The sequence below is a fragment of the Gopherus evgoodei genome, chromosome 4 (genome assembly GCF_007399415.2).
Source record: "Gopherus evgoodei ecotype Sinaloan lineage chromosome 4, rGopEvg1_v1.p, whole genome shotgun sequence".
NCBI classification, from domain to species: domain Eukaryota; kingdom Metazoa; phylum Chordata; order Testudines; family Testudinidae; genus Gopherus; species Gopherus evgoodei.
In genome coordinates, this window is record NC_044325.1 from 99,891,610 (window position 1) to 99,913,231 (window position 21,622).

Genomic DNA, 21,622 nt, shown 5'->3' on the forward strand with positions numbered 1-21,622 from the left:
CAATCCCCAAACCACAAACTGCACAGTAAAATGTGGCAGTGTTCTTGAAGCCAAACTAATACCACTACAAAGAATTGTGTAGAAAATTATTTATTTGCTTTTGTTTATATAACACTGGCCTGACGCTTCACAAAATAAGTCTTCTGAACAACATACCAAAGTGCAATATAACTTTTCAAGTTACTTTTTTGTTTGTTAGACCTATGTAACTTGATTTTGAAATCTACAGGTGCTAGCAATTTTGTACCACTAGTATTCTGCCTTCATACTTCTGCTAATATAGTAAATTGGCAAACAGTGTTAGTTGATTTGGGCTAAAATAATTCCTGAATGTATAAACAACAAGGGAGTATTGAGTAGGAGCAGGGAAGTATAAGCTCTATATACAGCACTAGTATAATCATTATTGGAATGCTAAAAGCAGCAAAGAATCCTGTGGCACCTTTATAGACTAACAGATGTTTTGGAGCATGAGCTTTCGTGGGTGAATACTCACTTCGTCAGATGCATGTCCGACGAAGTGGGTATTCACCCACGAAAGCTCATGCTGCAAAACGTCTGTTAGTCTATAAGGTGCCACAGGATTCTTTGCTGCTTTTACAGATTCAGACTAACACGGCTACCCCTCTGATATTGGAATGCTGTGTCCCAGTTTTGGTATCAACATATCGAGAAGGATGTTGAAAAATTGAAAGGGTTCAGTAAAGAGCTACAAGAATGATTGTCTATCTGGAAAATCTAACATGATGAAAGACTTAAGAAGCTCAATCTATTTAGCTTATTCTGGAGATAGTTAAGAGGTGAATTCATTATACTGCAAGACCCAGATCCTCAAATGTATTTAGGTGCTTAATTCCCATTGAAAGGAATGAGTGTCAAGCACCTAAATATATTTGAGGATCTCTGCCTAAGTGTTTACGTGAGGGGAGGTTAATGACAATATAGGGGGTCTTTAATCTAGCAGACAATTGCATAACAAGCTAGAAGTTATGATAGTTGAATCTAGATAAATTCAGTTTAGAAATAAGGTGCAGTTTCTTGATAGTGAAGTTATTAAACCATTGGCACAGTTGACTGGGGGAAATTGTGGATGTTCCAATACTTGCAATCTTTAAATCAAGGCTGGATGTCTTTCTAAAAAGTATTCTCTAGCTCAACCATAAGTTATATGCTCAATGCAAGAATTACTGGGTGAAATTATATGGACTGTGTTATGCAGGAGTTCAGACTAATAATCAAAATGGTCCCTTCCTACTTTTAAAATCTCTGAAAATATGGCTGGTTGACATAAGTTAGTTGTAATATCCCACCAAATCCCTGGCGCATCTTGAGTCTTTTTGCTTAACATCTTTTTCTCCTATTTTTTTTTCTTTTTTTTTGGAAGCCCATTGCCCCATGAGTCTCCTGGAGTGATCCCGAATAGTAAGTTCCCCTCTCCAGATGGTGAGAGACTTCATGACTTGTTACAAAAATGGAGGTCAGATCAGGACAGAGATTTAATTTACTATACCATTAATATCCACTCTTAGGCTGAAGATCAAGTACAGTATACATCCAGTTGGACAAGAATCCTATTGCCCTACTGAACACAAAAAACTGCACTAGTGTATTTTGGTGGTCTGAGCCATACGAATAATTGAATCTCACAAGACAATGAAACTTGCGGCTTCCATTGCCATACTTGACAAGTAGCTCCACTAAGAAGCCTTTGGAATATTGGAATAGTTTGTAGGACTCCTATATCCTCCTTATAAGGAAATGTGCATATCATGTAAACATGTTCAAGTTATTTTGAAGGAGTTACACTGGGGATCTGTGATGAGGCACCAGCCCCACACTGGCTATTAAGGGGTTAATAGAGCCCTGGGGAGGCTGCGCAAAAAGGAGAGGGCTGCAAGGATGTTATAACCTTATTCCCAGATTCTGGACCTTAGCGTCCAAAATTTGGGGGTTAGCATGAAAACCTCCAAGCTTAGTTACCAGCTTGGACCTGGTACTGCTGCCACCACCCAAAAAATTAGAGTGTTTTGGGGCACTCTGGTCCCACTGGAAAACCTTCCCTGGGGACCCCAAAACCCAAATCCCTTGAGTCTCACAACAAAGGGAAATAATCCTATTTCCCTTCCCCCCTCCAGGTGCTCCTGGAGAGATACACAGACACAAGCTCTGTGAAACTGCACAGAGACTCCCCCCTCTCTGTTCCCAATCCTGGAAACAAAAAGTATTTTCCTCTTCACCCAGAGGAAATGCCAAATCAGGCTAGCAATCCAACACACAGCTCTCCCCTGATTTCTTCCTCCCACCAATTCCCTGGTGAGTACAGACTCAATTTCCCTGAAGTAAAGAAAAACTCCAACAGGTCTTAAAAGAAAGCTTTATATAAAAAAGAAAGAAAAAATACAAATGTTCTCTCTGTATTAAGATGATACAACACAGGGTCAATTGCTTAAAAGAATATTGAATAAACAGCCTTATTCAAAAAGAATACAAATCAAAGTACTTCAGCACTTATATTCATGCAAATACCAAAGAAAAGAAACCATAGAACTTACTATCTGATCTCTTTGTCCTTACACTTAGAAACAGAAGACTAGAAAGTAGAAAGTACTTCTCCAAAGCTCAGAGGAAACAGGCAAACAGACAAAAGACTCAGAGACACACTTCCCTCCACCCAAGGTTGAAAAAATCCGGTTTCCTGATTGGTTCTCTGGTCAGGTGTTTCAGGTGAAAGAGACATTAACCCTTAGCTATCTGTTTATGACACGCCCCCCAAATTGCAGACAGTGGGGAAGCTCACTGGCGGCAATTTCCTTCTAGAACTTGAAAATAAACAGATTAATACAACACATGCACCTTTACATATACTACTAAGTATATAACTAACAGACTTTTACATTTTAAGAACACTTTTTAACTACTGGATTCTGGGAAACTCTCACGGGAGAGTGCATCAGCAACTTTGTTAGAAGCTCCTGTGATGTGTTGAATTTCAAAATCAAAATCTTGGAGAGCTAAACTCCAACGAAGAAGTTTCTTGTTGTTCCCCTTGGCAGTATGAAGCCACTTTAGTGCAGCATGGTCAGTTTGTAGTTTGAACCGCCGTCCCCAAACATATGGGCGTAGCTTTTCCAGGGCGTACACAATGGCATAGCATTCCTTTTCACTGACTGACCAGTGACTTTCCCTCTCAGACAGTTTTTTGCTGAGAAACACGACAGGATGGAAGTTGTGATCTGTTGCTTCCTGCATGAGTACTGCTCCTATACCACGCTCAGATGCATCCGTGGTTACTAGGAATGGCTTGTCAAAGTCCGGGGCCCTGAGTACAGGGTCAGACATGAGCGTTGCCTTAAGCTGGGTAAAGGCTTTTTGACACTCATTAGTCCACTTAACGGCATTTGGCTGGGTCTTTTTGGTTAGGTCGGTCAATGGGGCAGCGATTTGGCTGTAGTGTGGTACAAATCGCCTGTAGTATCCGGCCAAGCCTAAGAAGGATTGGACCTGTTTCTTTGACCTTGGGACAGGCCACTTTTGGATAGCATCCACCTTGGCCTGTAGGGGGTTTATGGTTCCTCGACCCACCTGGTGCCCCAGGTAAGTCACTCTGTTTTGGCCTATTTGACACTTTTTGGCCTTAACAGTTAGTCCTGCCTGCCTGATGCGCTCAAAGACCTTTTCCAGGTGGAGTAGGTGTTCGGGCCAGGAGTCTGAAAAAATGGCCACATCATCGAGGTAGGCAACTGCAAATTCTCCCAGTCCAGCTAGTAGACCGTCTACCAGCCTCTGGAAGGTGGCGGGTGCATTTCGAAGGCCGAAAGGAAGGACATTGAATTCATACACCCCCGTATGGGTGACGAATGCTGACCTCTCCTTGGCAGGTTCATCTAGCGGTACTTGCCAGTACCCCTTGGTTAAGTCTATGGTAGAGATGAACTGGGCACGTCCCAACTTTTCCAATAGCTCATCAGTACGTGGCATTGGATAGTTGTTCGGACGAGTTACAGCATTTAGCTTTCGGTAGTCCACGCAGAAGCGTATTTCCCCATCTGGTTTGGGTACCAGAACCACTGGAGATGCCCATGCACTGGTAGATGGGCGGATTATACCCATTTGTAGCATGTTCTGGATCTCCCGTTCTATAGCAGCTTGGGCATGAGGAGACACCCGGTAGGGTGGGGTTCTGATTGGGTGAGCATTACCTGTATCAATGGAGTGGTATGCCCGTTCAGTCCGTCCTGGGGTGGCTGAGAACAATGGGGCGAAGCTAGTGCACAGCTCCTTGATTTGTTGCCGCTGCAGACGTTCCAGGGTGGTTGAGAGGTTCACCTCTTCCACGCCACCGTCTTTTTTTCCGTCGTAGTAGACACCGTCAGGCCACTCAGCATCATCTCCCTGGACTGTAAACTGACAAACCTGTAAGTCTCTAGAATAGAAAGGCTTGAGAGAATTAACATGGTACACTTTAGGCTTTAGTGAGGAATTGGGAAATGCTATGAGGTAGTTTACAGCTCCCAGGCGCTCTTGGACCGTGAATGGCCCTTCCCATGATGCTTCCATCTTATGGGCCTGTTGCGCCTTCAAGACCATAACCTGGTCTCCTACCTTGAAGGAACGTTCTCTGGCATGTCTGTCATACCAGGCCTTTTGCTCTTCTTGAGCATCCTTTAGGTTCTCTCTAGCAAGGGCTAAAGAGTGTCGGAGGGTGCTTTGTAGGTTGCTTACAAAGTCCAGAATGTTAGTTCCTGGAGAAGGCGTAAACCCCTCCCATTGCTGTTTCACCAACTGTAATGGCCCCTTAACCTCGTGACCATACACAAGTTCAAATGGTGAAAACCCTAAACTGGGATGTGGTACAGCCCTGTAGGCGAACAGCAACTGCTGCAACACTAGGTCCCAATTATTGGAGAATTCGTTGATGAATTTTTTTATCATGGCCCCCAAAGTTCCATTGAACCTTTCCACCAGGCCATTGGTTTGATGGTGGTACGGGGTGGCAACCAAGTGATTCACCCCATGAGTTTCCCACAGTTTTTCCATGGTCCCTGCCAGGAAATTAGACCCTGAATCTGTAAGGATGTCAGAGGGCCAACCTACCCTGGCAAAGATGTCTGTTAGGGCCAGGCACACAGTGTTAGCCCTGGTGTTGCCTAGAGCTACTGCTTCTGGCCATCGGGTAGCAAAGTCCACTAAAGTCAGTACGTACTGCTTTCCTCTGGGCGTCTTTTTTGGGAAAGGGCCCAGAATATCCACAGCTACTCGCTGAAATGGGACCTCAATTATGGGGAGTGGCTGGAGAGGGGCCTTGACCTGGTCTTGAGGCTTACCCACTCTTTGGCATACCTCACAAGACCGGACATACTTGGCAACATCCTTGCCCATCCCCTCCCAGTGGAAGGACTTCCCCAACCGGTCCTTGGTTCTGTTCACCCCAGCATGGCCACTGGGATGATCATGGGCTAAGCTTAAGAGCTTCTCCCGGTACTTAGTTGGGACCACCAACTGTTTTTGCGGCTGCCATTCTTCCCGGTGTCCACCAGAAAGAATTTCCTTGTATAAAAGTCCTTGGTCTATAACAAACCGGGATCGATTAGAAGAGCTGAGAGGCGGTGGGGTGCTCCGTGCCGCCGCCCACGCTTTCTGAAGGCTGTCATCTGCTTCCTGCTCAGCCTGGAACTGTTCCCTTGAGGCTGGGGTCACCAGTTCCTCCTCAGACTGTGGACTTGGGCTTGGTCCCTCTGGAAGCGATGTAGGTGATGGGGTTGTTTCTGTTGCTGGTGAACCGCTCTCCGCTGGTGCACCTGAGGGTATTTCAGGCTCTGGCTGAGCCTTTTGGGTATGGCTGTCGTGTGCTTCTGCCAGTTTTGGCGCGCTGGCGCCCTCTGGCGTTGAGTTTGAAGATGTGGTTGTACTTGCTGGTGCTGGTTGCTGTTCCAGTTCCGGGCCTGGTACTGGAGATGCTGTGGCTGTTTCAGTGGTAGGCATGGAATCCGGGTCCACTACCTCTGTCTGGGTCTCTGGTAACACAGACGGGGCGTCTGTGGACGGCTCAGGAACAGGAATGGGTCTGGAAGCTTGCCTGGTTTGGCTACGGGTAACCATTCCCACTCTCTTGGCCCGCCTCACCTGGTTGGCCAAGTCTTCCCCCAGTAGCATGGGGATAGGATAATTGTCATAGACTGCAAAAGTCCACATTCCTGACCAGCCTTTGTACTGGACAGGCAGTTGAGCTGTAGGCAAGTCTACAGCTTGTGACATGAAGGGGTAAATTGTAACTTTGGCCTTTGGGTTGATGAATTTGGGGTCAACGAAGGATTGGTGGATAGCTGACACTTGTGCCCCCGTGTCTCTCCACGCAGTAACCTTCTTTCCGCCCACTCTCAAATTTTCCCTTCGCTCCAAGGGTATTTGAGAGGCATCTGGGCCTGGGGATCTTTGGGGTGATGGTGGTGTAATGAATTGCACTCGCATGGTGTTCTTGGGACAGTTGGCCTTGATATGTCCCGGTTCATTACACTTAAAGCATCTTCCATCTGATGGGTCACTGGGCCGAGGTGAGTTACTGGAGACTGGTGAGGTTGAAGAGTAGGGTATCTGTGGCTTTACTTGGGTGGTATGGAGGGTCTTTGGCTGTCCTCGGTTGTAGGGTTTATGGTCTGTGTGCCCCCTGGGGTAATCGTTCCCCTTGACAGTAGCTTTTTTGCTTTCTGCCAGTTCCATCCATTTGGCTCCAATCTCCCCCGCCTCAGCGATAGTTTTGGGATTTCTATCTTGTATGTACCGTGTGATGTCTTCAGGAACACCATCCAAGAACTGCTCCATTTGTATGAGGAGGTTCACTTCTTCCAAGGTTTGAATGTTGTTTCCTGTTAACCAGGCCTCATAGTTTTTTGCAATGTAGTAGGCGTGTTTGGGAAATGACACCTCTGGTTTCCATTTTTGGGTTCTGAAGCGCCGACGGGCATGATCTGGGGTTATCCCCATCCTGTATCTGGCCTTGGTTTGAAAAAGTTTATAGTCATTCATTTGTGGCTTGGGCATTTCAGCTGCCACCTCTGCTAAAGCTCCACTGAGGTGTGGCCTTAATTCTACCATGTACTGGTCTTCAGGGATGCTGTACCCAAGACAGGCTCTTTCAAAATTTTCCAAGAAGGCCTCGGTGTCATCACCTGCCTTGTAGGTGGGAAATTTCCTGTGCTGTGGAGCAATAATGGGCGATGGGTTGTTAGGATTGGCTGGAGTCTGTTGCTTAGCCTTTTCTAATTCCATGGCCTGTTGGTGGGCTTCCCTCTGGAGTTCTATCTGTCTTCTGTGGGCTGCCTCATCTTCTTCTAGTTTTCTTTTGTGTGCTGCCTCTTGGGCTGCCTGTTTGATGCTTTCTTCCTTTTCTTTTATCTCCATCTCTTTTTGTTTCATTTCCAGTTGTCGCCTGTGTTCAGCTTCTTTGATGTGTTCTTCGGCGTTTCTTTTTGCCTTAGAAGTCATGGTTCCTGTTTTCTTGTGTTGGGGTGCCCTCCGGTGTTTATCTTCTGAACTGCAGGTTCTCTGTTGCCTCCTGAAGTCTGCCTAGCAACAGTGCCTTTTCCCTTTTCTCTCTCTAGCTAATGTTCAATTAAGGGAAACCAGAAAAACCACTTTATCTGCATGCATATAAGTGCTGGTATTTGCCTCCTAATGGGAGGGCTATTGCATGACAAAAGACCCTTAACAGTTTGGTAATGGCTTCTCGCTTAACATGCAAACCACAAACTGCTAGAGAGCAGAAAAAAAAAATTCTCTCTGGTTCCCTTTTAAAACCAAACTGTTTCTCTCTGCTAAAAAGCCCTTAGCAGAGAAAAGAAAAATATAATATTCCTACTGGCTTCTGGATTCTGTCTATATCCCAACCTACTGCCACCATGTTATAACCTTATTCCCAGATTCTGGACCTTAGCGTCCAAAATTTGGGGGTTAGCATGAAAACCTCCAAGCTTAGTTACCAGCTTGGACCTGGTACTGCTGCCACCACCCAAAAAATTAGAGTGTTTTGGGGCACTCTGGTCCCACTGGAAAACCTTCCCTGGGGACCCCAAAACCCAAATCCCTTGAGTCTCACAACAAAGGGAAATAATCCTATTTCCCTTCCCCCCTCCAGGTGCTCCTGGAGAGATACACAGACACAAGCTCTGTGAAACTGCACAGAGACTCCCCCCTCTCTGTTCCCAATCCTGGAAACAAAAAGTATTTTCCTCTTCACCCAGAGGAAATGCCAAATCAGGCTAGCAATCCAACACACAGCTCTCCCCTGATTTCTTCCTCCCACCAATTCCCTGGTGAGTACAGACTCAATTTCCCTGAAGTAAAGAAAAACTCCAACAGGTCTTAAAAGAAAGCTTTATATAAAAAAGAAAGAAAAAATACAAATGTTCTCTCTGTATTAAGATGATACAACACAGGGTCAATTGCTTAAAAGAATATTGAATAAACAGCCTTATTCAAAAAGAATACAAATCAAAGTACTTCAGCACTTATATTCATGCAAATACCAAAGAAAAGAAACCATAGAACTTACTATCTGATCTCTTTGTCCTTACACTTAGAAACAGAAGACTAGAAAGTAGAAAGTACTTCTCCAAAGCTCAGAGGAAACAGGCAAACAGACAAAAGACTCAGAGACACACTTCCCTCCACCCAAGGTTGAAAAAATCCGGTTTCCTGATTGGTTCTCTGGTCAGGTGTTTCAGGTGAAAGAGACATTAACCCTTAGCTATCTGTTTATGACAAAGGAGCAGCCCGTTAGGGCTGGACAGGACCATATAAGAAGAGCTGCAGGGCAGAGCAGGTTCAGTTGCTCCCTGGAGCTTGAGGAGGGAGGACTGGTTGCTTTGCAGGAGGAGGAAAGATGGCATCTGGAACAGAGTAGTGCTGAGCAGGATCAGAGGAGTGAGAGCAAGCTCCTGGCTTACTGCTAAGACTGGCATGCTGAAGCCCTGAGATAAGGATATGGGAGAAGATGTTGGGGCTGCAGGGAAGTGACCTACGGAAGTAGACTGAGATATTGGAGGGGACTCGGCATATGGCTACCATCTACTGGGTCCCTGGGCCATGACCCAGAATAGTGGGCAGGCCCGTGTCCCCCTCCTGTACCCCCTTTGCCACTGTGGAAGTGGCTGGACCATTGGACTGTAGTACCATCCACCAGAAGGGAGGAGCCCAGAGTATGGCACAATCAGATGGCTGTGTGCTCAAGAGGACTCTGTGGTCCTTGGAATGACACAGGTCTAGGAGCAGAAGCAACAGCGAGCGAGACACCACCAAGAGTTGACATACTGACTTGTGGAGCTGATCTGCAAGATGACCAGCTGGAGGTGCTAGCGTGGTGAGTCCCACCCCATCACAGTATCTGAAAGCACAATTTGGTGCTAAAACTATTTTTGCTTCCATTTCCCATGTTCCTTCATTAGTCACTTTTCTTTACCTTTTTTTCATCAGTCTTCCACCTTCCTATCTTGTCTAATTACAGTATTGATGGGGCATCCATCAGTGTAATCCTCTTTGTGTTTTTTGATCTTCCACTCTTTTTTTCATCCCAATACATTGTCACTTGTTCTTCCTTCTCTTAACATAAATCACCAGGGGGCTATACCTCCTGATTAACTGAAGCCTTTTATAGTGGGGTTGGCACATTCTCCCTCTTCCCTATGGAGGGTAAGAGCAAGAATAGCAGATTTCCTTTCTTTGTCCCTTCATTTGATCCTTGCACAGCTTTCCAGCAGACTTTCCCTTTTCTCACCCTGCTATGTGTTCTGGTGGCTACCTTGTGAATTCATTCCCAAATACATTCTGGTCATATCCTTTTGTAGCAGAAGCAGTGGATCACTGTCTAAAACTAGACTGAGCTAGCACAGTGACAATTCATGAGAAGCCTAATGAGCTCAGTGAGAAAGCGCGGCATGGGAACTGGAAACATACAAATTAGACTGTGAGGGTTCCCTGGCATATTAGCAACACAGCACCCTTGGGTCCTTTCAAGCAACTTCTTTGCATTGAGCAAAACTTGACAAAACAAATGGAACTCTTATTTGTGGTTGCTTATTTCTCACTAATTCTGAGGTTTTGGAAGGTGAAACTTTTTGTTAGATGGCATCTAGGCAAAGCCTTTGGAGTCTTGAAGTATTTAGTGCTTTATATGTACTGTATTTGATTTTCTTCTGTGTGCCTTGGATTTAAAATGCACTCCTTCAATCAGAAGCTAATTAAAGCTGGCATGCAAAATGGAAAAAGTATCCAGGACTTTTCTGTGTTGATTTATAGTGAATGTTTTGCCTCCACATACATATTTTGCACAGCAAGTTAGAAGAAAGTTGAAATGTGCATTAATTTGGAAAAACATGAAGCTTAGCTCAGTATTTATACATTATTGTTATTACTGACATGAACTTATATAAAGTCTTTTATAAGTGGATCTCAAACTACTCTACACACAGTAATTATTTGAACTTTCAGGTTTACTGGCAAACTTTCGACCCAGGCTTTTTGTAAGATAAAAAAGTTATTACGTAGTTTTCTTTGAGAAGTAGTTCTGGTGGTGTATAAACACAGCACACCAGATATGTGTACACTGTCCGTATTGCAAGTGTAAACATACATGAAAGATTTATAATTGGGACAGGGTAAGCAAATGGTAAAGAGCTTCTTATTCCCATTTACAACTAGTAGTGACAAGTTACCACTTAATTTTATAGTGCATTCTAGACTTGTATTGACAAGAGTATGAAAAATGTAGCCCATGTCATGAAGGTCTAGGGCCTGATGCTGCTATTGTGCAATATGTCTACAAATATTTTAAATTTAAATTAACTTTTAGATAGTGAGTTCAGATTGTGACTGGTCCTTGCACAGATGACTAAAGTTGGCGGGATTCAACATTTCTGTCTTACACCCACCACATAATAGCCAGACAAGTCTTCATCCCAGTGCTTGGGGGGGGTGGAAAGCAGGGACTGTTTGTTTCCTCCAGGTACCCCCGTGGTGCACATAACCCAAAAAAGAAGTAGGGAGTGGCTGCTGTTCACTTCACTGAACCTCACTCAGATCTGTACCATCTGAAACACTCTAGTCCCAAAAGTATTAGAAATGGATCTGAAATCTTCTCAAATGTATCATAAAAGAAATGTATTAGGCCAAACCACTTTAAAGATCTTCCAACCCACTTAAACTCTTTTCATTCCGTAACCCTTTTCACCTCTCCCTCCCAGAATAGCCCAGGAAATGGATAAGTCTTGTAGCATGCTCTGCAGATCATAAGATCTAGGATCTAGCAGATAAAGTTGCAGATACCAAAGATGTCCTGGCATTTGCCCTTTTCTTGTTTAAACCAGGAGACTGTTAAATCTAGTGCCTCAGCTGTTCACAACTGCCATAGCATTGCATGAAGAAATGGTACTAAGTCAGAACCTAGAGTCAATTTGGTAGTGCAAAGCCAACACCTTAAAATTATCCTGGAAGTCAAGTAATAACCAGTGCAGGTCACAATGCATTGATGTGATGTTTTCTGGGTGTGTGTGATGCTATATTCTTTAGTCACTGAAGTTTCAAGGTGGATTTAAGGTGTACTGCCTGAGAGTGTGTGTAGCAGAAATCCACCAGTAAGGTGACAAAGCTGTGGTTAAGCAAAGTCAATTTCCATGAGAATAGGTCACAAGGTGGTGCAAGTGCAAATGATAAAAAGTGTTCTTGGCTACTGCCACTACATGAGCATCTAGAAGAAATAGGGGATTCAACAAGACCCTTATCTATCTTATCACCCTAGATTGTATATCTGAGTAACAAATGCCAAATAAACCCTCTGTCAAGGGAACTGATATATAATCTCCATCTTTTCTTGTGGTTGCTTCCCCTATCCTTATATGAATTATTTTATGAGGATGACCAAGTTTGTGGCTTTCGGGTGCATGGTAAATTGCTCAGCTGTACAGTTCTGTTCTCCAGTATAACAGTAACAAAGTGGAGTCAAATAATACTAATAGGGAATAGTTTGGTAAACTGTTATCTGTTTTTCATTATATCACTTCATGAATATAAGAGAGAAGTCCCCTAGGGAGAATTTTTACTTGAGAGAAAAGATATTGGACCTGATCATCACTATAGGATGCTGGCCTGCATTGCTGAACTGTCCTGATCCAGGACCAGGGCTTCCCAAGAAACCTGGCATTAAGGAGGTGCACGCCTACACCTCTAGCTGCGTGCCCATTGCACCATCTCATGGCTTCACCCCTCTTTGAGGTGACTAGATCCTTTGGACTCAAATAATATTAATATATTTACCCCTCTTTGCTATATTGGAGAACACCTATGGGTGCTAGCAGGGCTGGCAGTAAGGTTTGGAAAGACTCAAGGGGCAGGGATGGGTTGACTCGAAAGCAGGAAGAGAATAAGAGAAGCAGTAGAAAGAGAGATAATGCAGGTGCAAGGGAGGAATGCAGCTGTATAAAGAGAAGAGGCAGCTGAGAGAAGACTGAATGTGTAATCTCTGCTAAAATAGACTAACTGAACAGATTGAGACATTAAAGATAGTTTTATATCTTGTATTAATTCCCACGGCTCCCAAAATATATCTAAATTGCCTGTTCTGTAGAAGATGATTTATATAAAGTTTAATATTTTTGTTTGTTTAAAGGGAACCTTTGCCAAGATACCACAATTATGAGAGAAGAAATTATGCATTGAACATGTATCCAGAACCATTAGTCATAAAACAGCAAATGGTAAATTACATGAAAGCATGCATTGATTTCATGACCTAGAATGACCTAATGATGCTGGATGAGGAAACAATTGGCCTTGTACTGGAAGATGTCATTAGAAAATACCATTTTTAACAGATGATTGTTCTAGCTTTTTTTAAAAACACACTTAAGACCTTCTTGAACAGACCATGCACGCTTGTGTTTGGAAGTGAAATGGGAAAGCTTTGGATTGTTCAGTAAAATACTGCTTAGCAATTTAATAGCCGCTTACTTCCACCTTATTTTTCCTGCCAGCTGTTCTATGAAGGTTGGTTTATAAGACGAAAGTATGTGGAATTTTATTGGGATGGGTGGTTTTAGTGTTCATAAAAACTGCTCCCATGGGTGGAAGTTGAGTGTTTGATGTAAGCGCTTGCACGTCTGCTCCAGTGTTTTAACAATTAAGAACATGTTAAAAGGCAATAGATCAACAATGGTGCAATAGCATCATACTGCACGTCAGCATAGAGAGCCACATTTGAGAAGCCACCAGTGGTTAGTTGGCTGACAAAATGTCCAATTTTAAAGGAACAGCAGCAGCTGGAAACTGTCCTCTTTTGATCTAGTTTCTGCTGCTGTAAATCCTGTTCTGCCCCACTGCTGCTCCACATTTCTAGCCCACGTGCAAGTCTCCAGCTCCACCCTTCTGATGAAGGAGGCTGATTAAAATCCTCCCATTCCTTCATTACCTATTGATGGCTGCTGCTGGCAACAGAGCGCAGCTATGGCTACTCTTGGTATTGAAGCCCTGTTCTTCCCCCAGACTCTCCTGGCTTGAATGCCTCCTTGCCAAGAGCTCTCATTCAGACCAACAGGGCTTCTGGTTTTACCCCAGGCAGCAGCAGCTTCTCTATCAGCTCCATAAGCACTCCTTTCAACAAGGGATGATGACAGTCTGTTTTGGATATGTTGACATTAGAGTTTACTTCTAGTTAATTGATTGCTGTTTGCAAAGGTCAGTTTGGATGCTCCCTAAATATTTGTTCCAGGTTACAAATATCGATGGTTTAGCTGGGAGATCAGGATGATATCTATGAATTTGATATATACGCTCCCTCTGTATATTGGATTGGATTTCCTCTATTTCGATGCATTGAGATGGACTTGTCTCTGTTTATGGATGTGAAATTCATGCTAGTTTTTTCCCTCCATGAATGTTTATTGCTGTAGGAGCTTCCTAAATTCCTATTTATCAGTTTCAACTAGATTTCTAGCCTGTGTGTATTTCACAGGTTATTTGGGGGGAGGGATAGCTCAGTGGTTTGAGCATTGGCCTGCTAAACTCAGGGTTATAAGCTCAGTTCTTGAGGGGGCCATTTAGGGATCTGGGGCAAAATCAGTACTTTGGTCCTGCTAGTAAAGGCAGGGGCCTGGACTCAATAACCTTTTGAGGTCCCTTCCAGTTCTAGGAGATAGGTATATCTCCAATTATAAACATAGTATGAGGTCTCTTGTATTTCCCTACAGGTGAGAAGACTCAGACTTTTCTCCACACATTTGTATTTACATATCTGTATAGTTACAGGCCAGTCAACCTAACTTCAGAACCAGACAAACTGGTTGAAACTACAGAAAAGACCAGAATTATCAGACACATAGATGAACATAATATGTTAGGGAAGACTCAACATGGCTTTTGTAAAGGGAAATCAGGCCTTACTACTCCATTAGAAAGCTCTGAGGGAGTCATCAAGCATATGGACGAGGGTGATCCAGTGGATATAGTGTACTGGAAGAAAGCCTTTGACAAGGTCCCTCACCAAAGGCTTTTAAGCAAATTAAACAGTTACGGGATAAGAGAGAAGGTCCTGTCATTGATCAGTAACTGGTTAAAAGACAGGAAACAAAAGGTAGGAATAAATGGTCAGTTTTCAGAATGGAGAGAGATAAATAGTGGTGTCCCCCAGGAATCTCTACTGGGACCAGTGCTGTTCAACATATTCATAAATCGTCTGGAAAAAAAGGATAAACTCTGAAGTGGCTGAGTTTGCAGATGATACAAAATTACTCAAGATAGTTGTGTCCAGAGTTGACTGCAAACCATTATGAAGAGATCTCACAAAACGGTGTGCCTGGACAACAAAATGGCAGATGAAATTCAATGCTGATAAATGCAAAGTAATACACATTGGAAACCTTAATCCCAAATATAAGTACAAAATGATGGGATCTGTTACCATTGAAGAGAGAGATCTTGGATCCACTGTGGATAGTGGCTGAAAACATCTACTCAATGTGCAGCAGCAGTTAAAAAAACAAACAAAGTTAGGAACTATTAGGAAAGGAATGGGTAAGTCAGAAAATATCACTGTTGCTATATAAATCCACACCTTGAATATGGGGTGCAATTCTGATTGCTCCATTTCAAAAAAGATATTAGAATTAGGAAAAGTACAGAGAAGGGCAACAAAAATTATTAGGGGTCGGGAACAGCTTCCATACAAGGAGAGATTAAAAGGACTGATTGTTCATCTTAGAAAAGAGATGATTAGGGTGGGAGAATATGATAGAGGTCTTCTATGAAAATCTGACAGGTGTGGAGGAAGTGTTATTTACCCCTTCACATAACACAAGAACTAGGGCCACCCCATTAACTTAATAGGCAGCAGGTTTCAAACAAAAGAAAATTCTCTTTCCCTCACACACACCAACCAACAACCTGTGGAACTTGTTACTAGGGGATGTTGTGAAGGCCAAAAGTATAACTGAGTTCAAAAAAAGAATTAGATAAGTTCATTGAGGATAGGTCCAGCAACGGCTATTAGCCAAGATAGTCTGGGACATAACCCTGTGCTCTGGGTATCCCTAAACTTCTGACTGTCAGAAGCTGGGACTGAATGACAGGGGATGAGGATCATTCAATAATTGCCCTATTCTGTTCATTCCCTGAGATGCATCTGGCACTGGCTACTGTCAGAAAACAGGATACTGGACTAGATGGACCATTGGTCTGACCAGAATAGTCATTCTTGTGTAAAGTGACTTTCACCCCTCCACATTATTTTTACTGGCACAAGATTAAAGCTACTGTCTCCCTTAATATACATATAAGCTTGTGATATAGGTTGACTTATCCACTGTATTTAATTAGAAAATGTAATGGGACTATTTATACAACATTAAAAAATTCTCTCTTTATATGTGGGCAATTTTCTGTACATGCAGCCTATTAACACCCCTTCCTTTGCTGGAGTCTTAAAGTGAAGAAGAAAGTAACAGAAAAGGGAAAATACCTCCTGTAGTATCTAACATCCCCAAATCCAGGCATCCTACCCATTTGCTTTCTTGTTTCTAAGGGGAACATTCCTGTCCTCCCAATCTCTAACTATTCAACCCCCTTGAAAATGTTGGAGATATGGGCCTTAGGTTCATTTATAACACATGACATTACACAGTAATTATTAATTCCCCTTAGTCTATGCTTGGGATAAGAACCCTAGGTTTCAGCTTGGAGAAGCTCATGCACCCAAACAGGTTACATGTGTATTTGTAGATTAATTACATCCATGGCAGCCTTAAGGGGCTCAGGACCATATTTGATCAGTTTGTGCCATTGGGAAGGCAGCCTAAATTGGTCTGGTACATTGTTAATAGTGGGTCATTGCTAGTGATGACCTCTTTTGAGGGCTCCCACCCCAAAATGCAGTATGGTCAGAGGGTCATGGCAGACACCCCGGTTCTGCTAGCTCCAGTATCAGCCCCTCCTCAAACCCATCCAACTTCATCTTCCTACTCACAGAATATGGATATGGACAGGGAAATGAAGCCAATCATTTGAGCTAAATGGAGCTGCCTACACTGAGGAGACAATTCTGTCGTCTGTACTGGTATTGGGTGACCTGCTGTTACAGTAGGTGAGGCACATACAGACTAGTGGTTGTTGCCTGATCAAAGACGTTGGTAGGATATAAGAGCTTTCTGCCCACTGAGCCAGGGACTGGATGTTGAAGCAGGAGGGCATCACTTGCCAACTGTCTTTGACTATTGAATCCCATTGGTGTATACCTCCTTGATGTTGGGAGCTGATAAGGTCACTGGTGAGGTAGGTCAGTTAAGCTTGCGGCTAGTGGTGGCTGTGTTGCTTATCCTGGCAATAATGGGTTAGATTGTCTTCAGTGGAGATCAAACTGACATGGGGGTGCTTGGTGCTCCTGATCCCTGAGAGGGCAGGAGTTGGGGTGATCTTCCTTTTCCTGAGAATTTGACATCAACACAGCTTCCCCAGACAAAGTGCTTAGTTGGGCACTTGTATAAGGCCTTGTGGCTGCCTCATGCAGTGGCTCCGCATGGGGTTGGGGCCTTGGTCAGCCTTGGGACTAAAGTAGACCTTGTAAGCCCAGGAAATGCTAGGATGCTATGGATATAAGTGTATAAAAATAGGACTTAGGCACTTTTAAAACTTTAACTCATAGCCCCACCCCCCACTAGGCCCCAATCCTGCAGTTTTAGGGTAGAGTCACTTTGGAATCTGACTCTTGGTGCTGACATAATGGTTGGCTCAAGCAAATCCCTTGGTAGGACTGGGGCCACATTTAGACTCAACATTGCACATGGTGGGTTATTGGCCTAGCACAGGGGTCGGCAACCTTTCAGAAGTGGTGTGCCAAGTCTTCATTTATTCACTCTAATTTAAGGTTTCATGTGCCAGTAATATATTTTAATGTTTTTAGAAGGTCTCTTTCTATAAGTCTATAATGTATAACTAAACTATTGTTGTATGTAAAGTAAATAAGGTTTTTAAAATGTTTAAGAGACTTCATTTAAAATTAAATAATGCAGAGCCCCCCGGGCCAATGGCCAGGACCCAGGCAGTGTGAGTGCCACTGAAAATCGGCTCGCGTGCCGCCTTCAGCACCTCTGCCATAGGTTGCCTACCCATGGCCTAGCATAAGGAAAGAGGTTTGAATGTAGTCACTTGGACCATTGTTCTGTAATATTCTAAAGTAGATTAATTCCTAAAAGAAGGTAGGATAACTCTGCTACTGTATGTCAGATCAGATATCAGTTTGAGGAATAGGTGTGGCCCAGTAAAGAGTGACAAATGAGCAGCAGACTTCTCATTAACATTTAGAATGTCTATATATGTTTAAAGTATTCATTTATGGATATATATTGGTGACACTCAATGTCAGTGGAATTTTAACTTGCATACCTTAGATTGGAATTTGGCCCTTATTGCTATTAGTAAAATTTACCGTGGATTGTTCATCTGCACTTATACCCTTCAGGGGAAAAAAAACAATATATTTTTTGCCAGTGATAATGTACTAAAAAGTTGCTTCTATTTGAATGCCAAAGGCATTTGGATTCTTTTAGATTTTTGCGTTTGCACATGTTTGGACTAGATTTACCAGTGAACATAATAGTAGATGGTTTAATTAACAGAAGACGCTGATTACACATTGCTTACAAACATTCTGCACTGAAATTAACTTAATTTCTCCTTTTAGTAATTTTAATCTGTATTTGTCCTTCATTAACATACTTTTTATCTTCTGATGTCTAAATAATATTCAAACTTCATATAATGGGTCAGGAAGAGAGATTAATCTTTTTATTCAACCATGGATAGCCTTTATTGGAGGTGCTTGTGATTAACTCTAATCACATAGACTCCACTGATAAAATAATTTGTTGAGAATTGTAAAATAATTTGGAAGCCTGTTTCACCAATGTGAAATGTACATTCATATGCAAAGAGAATCTTTAATTTTTCTAGAGAAGCCTGAACATCTGCCAGGTTTAAAGAAAACATAGCAATAAAGCTTTGTTTCATGTGTATGAGCTCATCTACTCACAATTCTGAGCAGGATTTTAGTTATTTTGTTTTATGAACTATGTAGTAATTAATATTTATCATTATGGCTGCGGTGCTCAATTAAGTGTTCAATTAATGTGTGCCTATTTACATGAAATAACTTTTTTTTTCAGAAAGATTTTGTAAATGCCCTAATTTTGTATTTTAACTGGTTGTAAAAATGACAATGACCATTTTCTTTTCTACAAGCTGTAATCATAAATAAAATGCTTGGCTATGTGGATTTTGCTGCTTCATAGCATAGCATGGGGAAAAGAGAGAAGTTTTTTCCTCCAAAGAAAATATTTGTTTTCAGATAAAAGTAATCTATTTTGCCTGGAATCCCTGCCTGCTGTGAGCAGGGAAGCAATCCAAAAAGGGCAAAGTAATAGGAAAAGGGCATGTTTAACTAACCTATGTCATAATAAAATAAGGTTAACTTTAATATACAAATTCCATTTAATTTACTCTTTTATGGCTCCTATTAGGGTTTTTTTTTTCATTACATAGCATATAACTCTGAAGCATGCACCTATAAGTGCTCAGCACAGAGGACTCAATATCCAAAAACCTTGCAGGGGAAGATGATATGTTTTGGTCCCTTTATTCGTGTCTTTGATCATCAGAGGTTTAAACAAACTGAATTGTCTTAGGTTTGACATATAACTATGTAAGGAGGTCACGCTGGGTATGTTATATATGATGTTAGGCCAGGGACCGTTGTTTTGTTCTGTGTTTGACACACTGTTCTGCAGAATGGGCTGGTGGTACAGGAAAGGGTCCTAGGTGATACCACAGTAAATACAATAATTGCCAGGTTGTGTTATGTAATAAATAGGACTGTATCACTCATCCTGATCAGAAGAGAAGTATTGAAAATAAGATTTTCCACCCTTGTGTCCATTTTCCAAGAGCTATTTAAGATGATGTAAGTTATTTGATATTTCTTCAAACACACATTCACATGTATTTGTTGATCTACAAGAGGCACAGCTAATAATGCCCCTTTTGATACCTTTGTTGTTTCTGCACGTCAAGCAAAGCTGGACTTTATATGCATTTCTCTCTTTTAAGGAACTCTTCATGTTTTAAAAGCTCTCCACAATTAAAAACCAATCTTTCTTCATTCAAAGAAATGAATATTTTATTTAAATATATTGCTTATTAAAATACTCTATTTTAATCTCCAAAGCAGAGATATGATACTGTGAATACATTAAGCTATCCACTGCTACACTAAGCAGTTGTTAACCCCTTGACTTCAGTGGATTTGTACCTCTTGGGGGCTTGTAGTGTCTATAATCTTTAGGATCATCACTCTGTTGTTTGCACAGTTGTTCTTTCCTGGCACTGCAGGTGAGTGTAATCAAGCCTATTGCTTCAGTTACAATTCTCTGCAATGCTGCTATTTATTTTAGCAGCATTAGGTTTAATATAATAAAGGCTCTGATCCTCAGTCCAAGTAGATAGGCTGGGAACTGTTTAACTGGAGGAAAGAATCCTCCTTCTAAGGCTGCACTTCCATTGAAGCCCTAAGCATCTCCACACACAGCCTCTAGTTCATGGTGGTGTCGCTTATATATAACAGCAAATGCTGTCCTGTGTGTATTAGAATGCCAAGAGCTGAGCTTTGTGCTGACAATGTTTCCCCCACACTGCCTCCCCTTCTCCAGCAGAGCCACACCACACAAAAGGGCAGGATTTTCTCCTAAGACCATGTCTACACTCGGAAACTTTACCAGACACGTTCTCCCCCACTCCATTACCCATCCACCTTTTTCAGTAAATTCTCTAGTAGGATGGGGTAGAGAAAGGTAATTTCCTTTCACGGAAGATTCCAATATTTTTAAATTTGGAAACAAGACATTTCAAAATTTTCCATAAAAAACCCAAGCCCTGGGATAGTCTACAACACTGGCTGCCAGATCCTGAGAGCCGGGGCTGCCAAAGAGATGGGTAGGTGAGCTGGCAGAAAAACCAGGCCTAACAGGCAAACTTTGAAATCTGTCTGGTTTCTGGAGAAGCTTTGCTGAAATTGAACCATCTCCACAAAACACTTCCATTTCAACAAATTTCAATAGAAGAAATGTTGCATCAGCAATTTTCCAATTAGCTGTAGTCTCTCGTATAGGCACAAAGTTAATTCACTGCCCGTGAAGAGGTTTTTCCTAGTGTAATGGTTTGGCTTGCTTGTTAGTATTTTCTGTGCTCATTTGAGTTTCATTATCAGTATTCAGCCAAAGTCTGCTCTGTTTTCTGTGGAGTTTCTCAAGATTTACACTACTATAACTAATCACAGAATTTTGCCTTCTGGTGTGTTCAGAAAACATACTAGAGTAAGGGTTGAGACTGGTGAGTTTCCACAGGTAGCAGGACCCCATCAGGAACAAGATGAGCTTCTGATGCCCTGAATAAAATTTGATTACAGTACTTCATATAGCACCTCTGGTGTTGTGGCCAGTTGTTCATTGACCTTGGATCTGATTATGGAATGAACAGACGTTTGAAAACATTTTGTGTTCTCTCCCTCTAGATATCCAAATTATTGACAAGACTATGTAGATATCCAGGAAGTAGAGAACTCAAGAGGATTTACTGTAACAGCTGCGGCTAACACTGCTCTACAGCCAAAATGCTTCTGAAATAAATTTAGTCCAACTTTACTAATTCTGGGTCACTGAGAATGAAAATGATGCTTAAAATTGTTGATTGGCTCTAGTTTTCAAGATATGCTATTGGGTCAGTATATACGACCCTTGACTTGGGAATGGCAGAGGATAAGTGAGTTATAAAGGGAAGGGATCTCAGTTTAAACCAGAAATGACTAAAATACATCTTTGACTGGATCTATGAATAAATCTATGACTGGGTTTGGACAGTACTTGCTTTTTAGGCAAAACAATGAATGATGCAATCTGAAGTTGGTACTGTGTCATACATGATATGAATTGCATCATGTTATTCCTAGAAGTCATGGATGATGCAATCATAACGAAGCTTACATCACTCTGCTGAACAATTTGCCCTATATCAGCTCTAGAAATCATAGTGTCCTGCTCTC

At 42.3% G+C, this 21,622-nt stretch overlaps 1 long non-coding RNA gene across 1 annotated transcript in view; it reads left to right on the forward strand.

Annotated features, from left to right (window-relative positions):
- Window positions 1-21,236, forward strand: part of LOC115650406 — a 67,078-nt gene extending 45,842 nt beyond the window's left edge. Inside the window, exon 7 of the long non-coding RNA XR_004000083.1 lies at window positions 21,095-21,236. This is a non-coding gene — a long non-coding RNA (uncharacterized LOC115650406). The remainder of the gene's footprint in view (window positions 1-21,094) is intronic.
- The last annotated feature ends 386 nt before the right edge of the window (window positions 21,237-21,622 follow it).